This window comes from Poecilia reticulata, chromosome 12 (genome assembly GCF_904066995.2).
Source record: "Poecilia reticulata chromosome 12, P_reticulata-male-v2, whole genome shotgun sequence".
Classification (NCBI taxonomy): Eukaryota; Metazoa; Chordata; class Actinopteri; order Cyprinodontiformes; family Poeciliidae; genus Poecilia; species Poecilia reticulata.
This window is the reverse complement of record NC_088841.1, coordinates 1,533,060-1,542,579: the sequence shown is the minus strand read 5'-3', so window position 1 is coordinate 1,542,579 and position 9,520 is coordinate 1,533,060. Positions and strand designations below refer to the sequence as shown.

At 40.1% G+C, this 9,520-nt stretch overlaps 1 long non-coding RNA gene across 1 annotated transcript; it reads right to left on the bottom strand.

Annotated features, from left to right (window-relative positions):
- Window positions 1-5,814: 5,814 nt before the first annotated feature.
- LOC145554413 (uncharacterized) lies at window positions 5,815-7,441 on the bottom strand. The gene is made up of 2 exons (XR_014090375.1): window positions 6,781-7,441; window positions 5,815-6,083 (listed from the first exon to the last, which is right to left on the bottom strand). It is a non-coding gene; the product is annotated as an uncharacterized LOC145554413 (long non-coding RNA).
- Between the last annotated feature and the right edge of the window lie 2,079 nt (window positions 7,442-9,520).

Sequence of the window (9,520 nt, the reverse complement as noted above, 5' to 3'; positions counted from 1 at the left end):
GGACATCAATTGTTTCTGCCCCAGTCTCCAGGTTTAGTCCAACCCTTATAAACTCTGATTCATGTTAGAAGTGTTTAATAGTGAGTACATGCTCTGTCCTGGTGTTGATTAGGGACTTGCTCCTGAGTGGCCAGAAAACAAGTCAGTCACTTTTTGATGACATTTTGCTGAAGTAAATGATGGCATGTGAGGTTGTGTGTGAAACAAATCTATCCCTGCATCTGTTTCAACAGTCTTGGTGTAACACAGAAGCACAACTTGTTGAGCAGAGCCTTGAAGCTGCTTGATTTTTTTTTTAACACAAACTCAGAAAATAAAAGGCCATTTAAAGGCTGTTCTGCCACAGCAAGCTGCATCTGCATCCAATGCAGGATTGACTGCTCCGCCAGCTTTAGTATCTGACTAATCAATGAGGGTAGGGGTTGGGATGTAATGATTAACTCTATCTGGTGGTTCCTTAGCCTGGCTGTAGGCTGACTAAAGATCCATACTTACGCATTAGTCACCAGTGCATACATTAATATGTGAAAGTGGTTTGTCTGCAGGCATCCTGGGGAGAGAAGAGCTGCCTGAGTCACTTTTGATTAATCAGGTTAAGACCTCTGAAACAATTCATATAGTTTTTAGCCAAGCTTGTGCTTCTACCTTGTAAAACATGCAGAAATTTAGACATTCAAATTAGAGGTAAGAAATAGTACATAGTAAATGATGTTTGTTTGGACCTTACATCATTTTAAATAGAAGTGCAATAAAACAAAAGTAAGTTTGTAACTAACTAACAAAATACAGCTGTGGTTACCAGAAATAAAATGTTTCTATTTGTTTTTTAAAGTTAACTGTAAAGTTTTTTGTGTGTTTTTTGTGTGCAGGTTATTTTCAGTGTTTTAGGTTTTTACAGTTTGGCTTTAACTTTTTGAAAACATATTGATGACTCAGTAATGATGATAATGTGATATCTGTAGTATATATGTTGTACTCATAACATCAGATTGAAATGATTTAAAATGTGTGTACATACGTGTACTGAGGAGGTTTGTGTTAAGCTTAAAGTAGTTCAGTTATAGGACCTGTGATCACTTTGGTTTGTGAACATGGGAGAATTAGGTTGGATTAAATGAGTTCATGTTTCTTCCTGTTCCTTTTCAGGCATTAGCTGAACACATTAGAGTGGCTGCAGATGTTCAAAATAAAACATTCATTTCAAAAAACTAATTTAAGTAGAAGATAAATTCTCATTTAAAACTGTAATGCTTTGCAAGTGGAAGCTATGAAGATATTTTGATAAGAATGAAATCTTCCCACTGAAGTTGTAGGTCAGATGATTGTAGTGTGTTTGATGATGGTGTTTAACTGTACGATGGCATCCCAGTGTCTGTCTGCTGTCAGATGCGGAGCATTAATGTGTCTCATGTGACAAAGCTAAGCAGCGACAGCAGCGGACACGTCAGGCAGCAAACTGCAGGACAACAAAACACAGCTGACCCTGCTCAGATTGGATTTACCGCAAGGCTGGATCCAGCCACTACTAGACATGATGGATTATTGGAATGGCCACCTCCACGGCCTCTTTGTCATGTTTAAATGGCAATATATCTCAGGCGGAAGGAGGGGATTTAGAAATGGGAAGCTGAGGAGGCAAATGATGTGTTTGAGGTGTAAATAAAAATGGACTGACGTTGTGGTGATGAGCTGCAGGTGCCTCCGCTGCTCACAACCCAACATGTTATCACTATTGATTGTATTTCATAATGGGTAGCAATGAGCAGCTATTAAAACATATTATTTATTTGACTGGAGGATCCAGTTTGGCACACATATACATATGCACATACACACACAGACACACACATGCTCACACATGCATACACAAGCACACACACACACACACATGCATGCATTTAATGATTAACAAAAGTCATGTTTTTTTATTTCTTGATACTAAGCTATTTCTAGTCTCTAAATCTCTATAATCAAATCAAATCCAGTCCACTCTGATGTGAAATAAAATTTATTAAATGCCAACACACTTTAGGAGCCACGTTTCAAAACACAGCACTCAGGGGTGTGAGATTCCTGGAGAGGAACGGTGCATCAATACATCAGACCCTAATAGCTAGAATTCAACTACTGTATTTTCCACACTATAAGTCGCACCTTCACTGAATGGCCTATTTTAAACTTTTTTCATATATAAGGCGCACCGCATTATAAGGTGAATAGAATAGATGCTTCAGTTTGGAAATTTGTTACATACTCTATTGTTACACATTTGTAAAGAAGTGGTCCCGAGTACTTTATATACTAGGCTGCCCCAGTCATTGTTTCACTCACGGTGTTGGTGTTGCGATATTGTGCCCAACTGCTTTCTGGGTAACACAGACCAACCGACACGCTGCCGTCGCAGTCTCTGTCTTTCTTCCCCCACCCCTTCCCCCTGGCTTTAAATGTATTATCAAACTTTATTAACAAACCAGCGTTCTGACAACTATCCCAGCATGCATCGCGAGCTTCTTCTTCTACAGGGGAAAATGAAGTCGGCGGCTGCTTACCATAGTTGCTAGACTTGTTGTGGCTCAATATTGGTCCATATATAAGGCGCACCGGATTATAAGGCGCACTGTCAGCTTTTGAGGAAATTGAAGGTTTTTAGGTGCGCCGTATAGTGCGGAAAATACGGTATTTATTTGTGAGGACTCCGCAATGTATGGCAGTATCTGAAGTATCAAACGGTCAGGAGTATGACTGTGGTGCATCAGAAAACATCGTTATGATAAAGAGGAAATATCAGCCAGGGAGTCGGCAAGGTAATAAATGACCATGGTTGAGATAAAGGTGGTGAGAAACTCTGCAGCTGTTACAGCTGGACAACATTAACAGAGACTCAGCGTTTCCCTGTAGAGTCTCACTAGTTTTCAGCTGCTTTATCTGCAGCCTCTTCACACCAGCTAGTGATTAAGTGTTCAGCTCTTTAAACTAAAAAGGCCAACCATTCCACTCTTATCATCAACAACTCTGTGAGGGAAGGTGAGTTCCCACGAAACAACTTGTTCAAATCTAAAAGGATTGGAGTTTTTGTGTCCAAATATGTTTATCGTTCAGCAAAAAGTTTATTCACTACAAACTTGAGTTTGTAAGAAGAACCAAAAAAAAACCTTAAAACAGCATCTCCATCTTCTATCACTTTCAAATCACAACAATCAGTGTGATCACACAGCATGACTAACAAGTGGAGCGAGGTTTCAACTACATATGCTGAGTGCAAATGTCAGTAAATAGACTATAATTCTTCAATTTTACTAAAATATGTTTTTACAGTGTTTAATTTGTAATACTGTAGAGTCGTTCACTTCTGAACCAAGTTTAGAAAAGTAACGCATTGATTAACCTTTAACAACAATAAATTCCAACATTAATTTTTTCCTGACTCCATTTTGATAAATCTTCATTTAAAAGAGTTTGTTATGATTTGGTAAGTTGTGAAAAAGATCCAAAGAGCAACGGGACGAGGCAGATGTAGATAAAAATAATGTAATAGTCCACAAACAATATCTAAACAGGAACACAGGTAGGAATAAACACACACAGGCAAACAGCTGTGAGGACGACACAAGAGGACTAAATGATCAAAATACAAACGAGGAAACTCAAAACAACCCAGCACCATGACAGAGCTTATAAAGTATGTAGGATTTATACGTTAAAAACAACAAATAAAGACGCAGTTACATGTCTTTAACTGGAGAAAAAACCTAACTATGTAAAAAAACGAAGAAAATATCATGTTAGTAATCAAATTACAAAGTAAATTAGAAGTTAAAAATTAATTTAACTAATAATAAAAACCAACATTCCTTGCTCACTCGTTTATGTCCCTTCTTCCTTCCCTGTGTCCTTACTTATTTTGCTCATTGTCTTCTTATTTCCTTCCTTTCTTTCAATGACCCACCTCTCTGCTTTGTGTCCTATTAAAATCATTCCTTGTGGCCTTTTTTCCTTTCTTTTTCCCTTCTTCCCTTCCCTCTTTGCACCTTTTCTTCCTTTTGTCCTACTTCTTTTCAACACTTTTGTCCCCCATTCTTGTGCTGCAATCTTCTTTCCTTTATTCTGTCTTTACTTCAGTCTTAGCTTCCCTTGTTTTTTCTCTTTCTTTTTCACATCCATCATTCAATCTTTTTTCTGTTATAAATTGACACTGAGTGCTGAAATCCAGCTAGTGGCAGATGTTTGGAAGGCGCATGATAAACCTAAACTACTTAAGAACTGAATACAGAACTGCATAATTTCTTATTAAAACATAAAGCAGAAGACCATAACTCCAACCCAACAGAACATTTTGAAAATACCCCAATGAGCGATCGATTTTGGTTTATGCTAATTGGTTTTAGAGGTTGTTGAGAACAGAAGCTAGCTTGTACTTTAACATGAAGGGAGCTTCTGTGAAAAACTGAAGAGTTTTCTTGACTGGATGACAGAGAAAAGGAGTGAGCGGGACAGGTTCATCTATTTGGAGACAGACACAGCTCCCACGCTGGAGCAAACAGTCCATAACAGAATGTAAATGAAGTAGCCTGTGCCAACAAACCAGTACTTTCTCTCTATCATGAATAAATATTGGTGGTTCTCAGTGTGCAGGCCTGGCTGCTTGTTCTCCCACAAAGCCGTCACATTCCTCTCCTCCTGTTGCTACACCGCATCTTCATCGTCCTCACAGTGGACACATGGAGGGAGGGGCTGGACCACGACTTATCAAAGAGTCTGCTGGACGTTATACACAAAGTCATTAACCTGTGACCCAAACTGCTGGGGACAGGGGGAGCGGGGTGGAGGGGGGCATTCAGCTTCAACGTGTCATGAGGAGATGGACCCATCAGAGCAGAATCACATCACTGTGATACTGAAGCTGGCTGAGAACACTCATACATGGAAGGAAGGAAGGAAGGAAGGAAGGAAGGAAGGAAGGAAGGAAGGAAGGAAGGAAGGAAGGAAGGAAGGAAGGAAGGAAGGAAGGAAGGAAGGAAGGAAGGAAGGAAGGAAGGAAGGAAGGAAGGAAGGAAGGAAGGAAGGAAGGAAGGAAGGAAGGAAGGAAGGAAGGAAGGAAGGAAGGAAGGAATCCTGCAGATCTCTCAGAAACTCAAAAAGTTCTGATGAGATTCTTTTGTGTGTTTGTCAGAATTTTGCTTTGTTGCTATGATGCAACAGCTTTTACTTACCTAAAACCACAAAGATTGAAGCATATTGTGATTTTGACAGAAAACACGACTGGGTGTGTGAGAGGCACATTTGTACACAGCTGGCAGCTTGAGGCTGAGTGTGCTGATGTGAAGGCAGGAGGCGCAGCGGGCAGCAGCATGTGAAGAGTTGATTTGAGCGCTGTCTCTGGTGACAGACTGCTGTCTGCTCTGCAGCCAGCTTTAAATGGTTTCTCTGTCAGGCAGAATGGAGGGGATAAACTGCACTCTCCAATCCCCAGACCCATTTAGAGAGCAGATGAAAAGGCAGGAGGACAGCCTCTACATGTTCCTGCACTTTTATTCAGCGCCAGCCGGCTGATAAACAAAACAGCAAATATCCAGTGCATTTTTTGACAGCCACTTTTCGCCTGCCACTCCACATAAAGCGCGGCGTTTTCCCCCGATGTCGCTGTCAGTCCAGCTCAGGCGGTTGATCGCTGCAGCATGTCTCCTCTCACTCCAATCTTCATCTGACAGCACATTAATCCACATCAGCAGCTCAAAACTATTATGGCATTATGGGAACTGTAGTCATTACTAAGAACATGATTAAACATTTCATGTCTATTGACTCAGGCCTGTGTGATTTATGCATTTGTTTAGTCAATAGTGTAGCTGAAATGATGTCATTAATTATGAATGGAGATTCTTTCTCCTGCTCAGCTTGCTGCTGCTGCGGTTCACATCCTGACAGATGGAAGAGCAGGAATCATCAGCGTTTAGGGAACAATCCATCTCCAGCTCCATCTTCAGACTCTTTATCTCCTCTTCATGTTTCTACTTCTTTCTCTTTCTTTTTCCTACTTAAATACATTTTCATCTTCAGCTGCAGCTCTTTCGTTTTTGTTCCTCCTGAAGAAAAAAACTTTTTTAGCTTTTCCGTCTCCATCAGCCATCAAAGCCATGTCATTTCTGCAGCCTTGTCGTCATAAGACATGTTTTGATTTTGACCAGAAATGACTTATTTTTATTAAAGTGGCCAAATTGCCTTCAGCCAAGGCAATTTTATTTATGTTTCACATTTTCAGCAGCAAGACAATTCAGTGCTTTGCACGATTAGTTAGAAAATAGAATTGCAAACAAGCAAAAAACACAACATTGCACTGACAAAATAAGCAAACAGACTGGACTTTTTGTTGTTAGGATTCGTGTGTGTTGTGTGTGTTGTGTGTTGCGTTTTGAGTCTTCCCAGAGCTGAGGCTCTGAAGGAGGATGGGATCCTCTGGAGGCAGCAACCACACCTGGCAACAATTTGGCCTTTTGTTGCTGTGGCTTCTAAGAAGCACCTGCACAGCCAATCAGATCCTGATGTTTGCCATATCAGGTAGAGTTAAACCCCTGAAAACTCTCTGTGCTTGTCTTTGAGTCAGGTCTAATGATAGGAATGGTTTCCATACCACACCAGTTCTCCAGTCTGGCTCCCTTTTGAGTCGCCTTAGCGCTCTAACCTCCTTGTTGTCCTCGGTTCCATCTCCTCCTGCCTGCCTGCTCTCCCATGTTTTTGTTCAAAACAAAAAATGGAATCCTCATCAGCTCACAAAACGCCTACCTCCAGATTGCTCCTCCTCGCTGAGACACCAAGCTGGAAGCTCTGTTCACATTCATCCGACCTCAAGATCAGCTCAGACTCAGTTCTTTATCTAACCATTCAGCTCTTTACCAAAGGTACCTTACACACTGTTCCTCAAGCTGTTATAATCAGATTTCATATTAGATATGTGTTTGGTGTGACTGATCCAGGGCCATCTGGTAGCAACTTTTACTGGACTGCTTAGCAACAATTGACACAAGCATCTTTTTGTTGTGACTACATTCAGAGTTCTGTCTGTTAAATAATTGCCCCAACTGAAATGTCCTGGAATGTGAATCTCAGCAAGAACAAGAGAAGCGAAGGGACGAGTGGAAGAGGAACCATACAGCAGCAGCAAGGATTCATCTCTGACTGTCAGCAGACAGAACGAATGAAGCCCCCGGGACGCAGGCTTACACCCTCTGTGTGCTGCCCTTCACAGGACTGATAGATGGAAGTGTGACATTAAAATGGTAATGACTCATGGGAGACCTGACAAGAGAATGCTGGGTGACCTTTGACCTTTGATAGACCACAGTGTTACTGAGGAGCTGACAGAGGATGGAGAAAGAACTGCTCAGTGTTTTCCTGCAGGTCAAATATCATCCTGACTTACAGCCAGAATACCTAAAAGTGTAAAAAAAACAAAAAAAACATCCCAAACTGTCTTTTCACGTATGTCAAAGTGAAAATGTAATTTTGACACTTAGAACAGACTTATTTGATTTTTCTGTTTCACACTGAAAAACACCTGTATCTGTCATAGGTTTGTAACTGAAGCTAAGCTGCTACCTTAGAGCCCAACTGTAAAGGAAAAACATAGCTGGGTTTTCCTTTGTAGCAGGTAGCAAGAAGGTCCTGGGTTCAAATCCTGTGCATGTCTGGGTTCTCTCCAGGTATTCCAGCTTCACTGATAAAACTACCTCTTAAAAAATTGCTAAAATATAATAGCTTTGGCTGCATTCGATGAGTACGTCTTAAAATCTTCCCACATTGGTGTAATTTTGGATTATAAAAGTAAAAATTGAGATGGTTTGACTAACACAATAACATTTATTTTAATATTATTTACTCTTATCTTGATGTTTTATTTCTGTGGCTAGCTAGACTTCAATAGGCCCCAGGAGTAGCTATGACTGGCCAGACCTGCAGACGGGTCTCAGTCTGACTCATTTGTTTGTAATTGAAATCACTTTTCAACTTATTGGGGGTTTTTTTGCAACTTAATTTTGATTAAATATTTTTTTACAGACTCTGTATTTATTGCAATTAGTCGCCATCTGCAGAATGAAGAAACTGAGCATAATGACGGTTCCTTTGTAGATTTGGTGATATGTGGAAAGGTTCTGATGGAGTTTCTGTTCAGAGGGCAGTAACTGGATCCCAGTGCGATGAGGAGGAGAAAAAAGAGGAGGAGGAAAACCTGAGTGTGATGTTGATATTTTACAAACAAATGGAGGTTTTCATAATGTGAGAGATGGCTGGTTCCACTCACTGCCTCCCTCATGCCTGACTTGGGATATTAATGCGCTCCAGTAACTGTTAATTTCACTTTAGAAAGGTGATTTATGGGCAGACGGAGAGCAGAGGCAGAATCTAATTGAGATCAGAATGGCTGTTTCTCACACTGTGGCGCCTGCACCTTTCAGATGGGGCACCATGATTAATGCATAATGAGCAAATAATCCATGAAATTAATAATGAAAAAAATACTATTCTTCTGCTCGTCATGGTGAGGAGAATAAACATAAATAAAAATCAGAGTGTTTTGGTCTGTTTTTCTCCCCCAGTGCGTTTCTCTTGTCTGCACACTTGACAGCAGAACCACATGCAGCACAATCAATGGAGAAGAGCAGCATAATCAATCTGAGATTGGACTGTGTGTCTGTGTTAAGGCTTCATAAAACAATAAGGAGTGGGGAGGAGGACAGTTTTGCACCATTAATGTCTTCATCAGTATCTGCATCCCTCAGCCGTTCTGACGGAGAGCCTTCCACTCCCTCTGGGTCAAACAGCAGCAGAAAGAAGCATTTTAGACGCTGAAGGTCCAACACACGATGACTCTGAAAGCAGTTCAAAGTTGTTTTTTATTTTACTCTGAAGTGCAATAAATATTTCTCAAAACATGAACTAATCAATCAAACTTCTGACTGGAGCTACTTCTGGACTGTTGCAGTTTCTGGACTGAAACTGCAAGTCTTTTTTTTTCTGACTTTTCTGGCTCCAAACTTCTGAACTTAATTATCTTGTCAAAATCCCTGACATAAATGACATTTCTGAACTGACATTTCCACCTTATAAGTAGACATATGTAATAAATCAGAATATTAATGAAGATACATTTATTTTAATGAGTAAATCCACACAGACTGATGTTTCAAGCCTTTATTTGTGTTAATCGTGATTATTTTATGCTTACAGCTGATGGAAAAATATTATTTCTTCAGAATAATAAAAAGACATAATATACCAACATGAGCTTAACAAAAACTATGTTTAATATCCATTTATTGTTATTATCATAAAGTAATTTCTAATCTGACAAACTATCCTTATCAGAACACATATTTTATTTATGGAATATGACCACATGTCATATATTTTGGATTGATCATAGTGACCTTCCATTATACACATCCATCCTTATGCCTACATTCATTCCATGGTTCTGTGGCAGGTTAACAGACGCAGCATGAATGAAGAGCTGAACAAACATCTC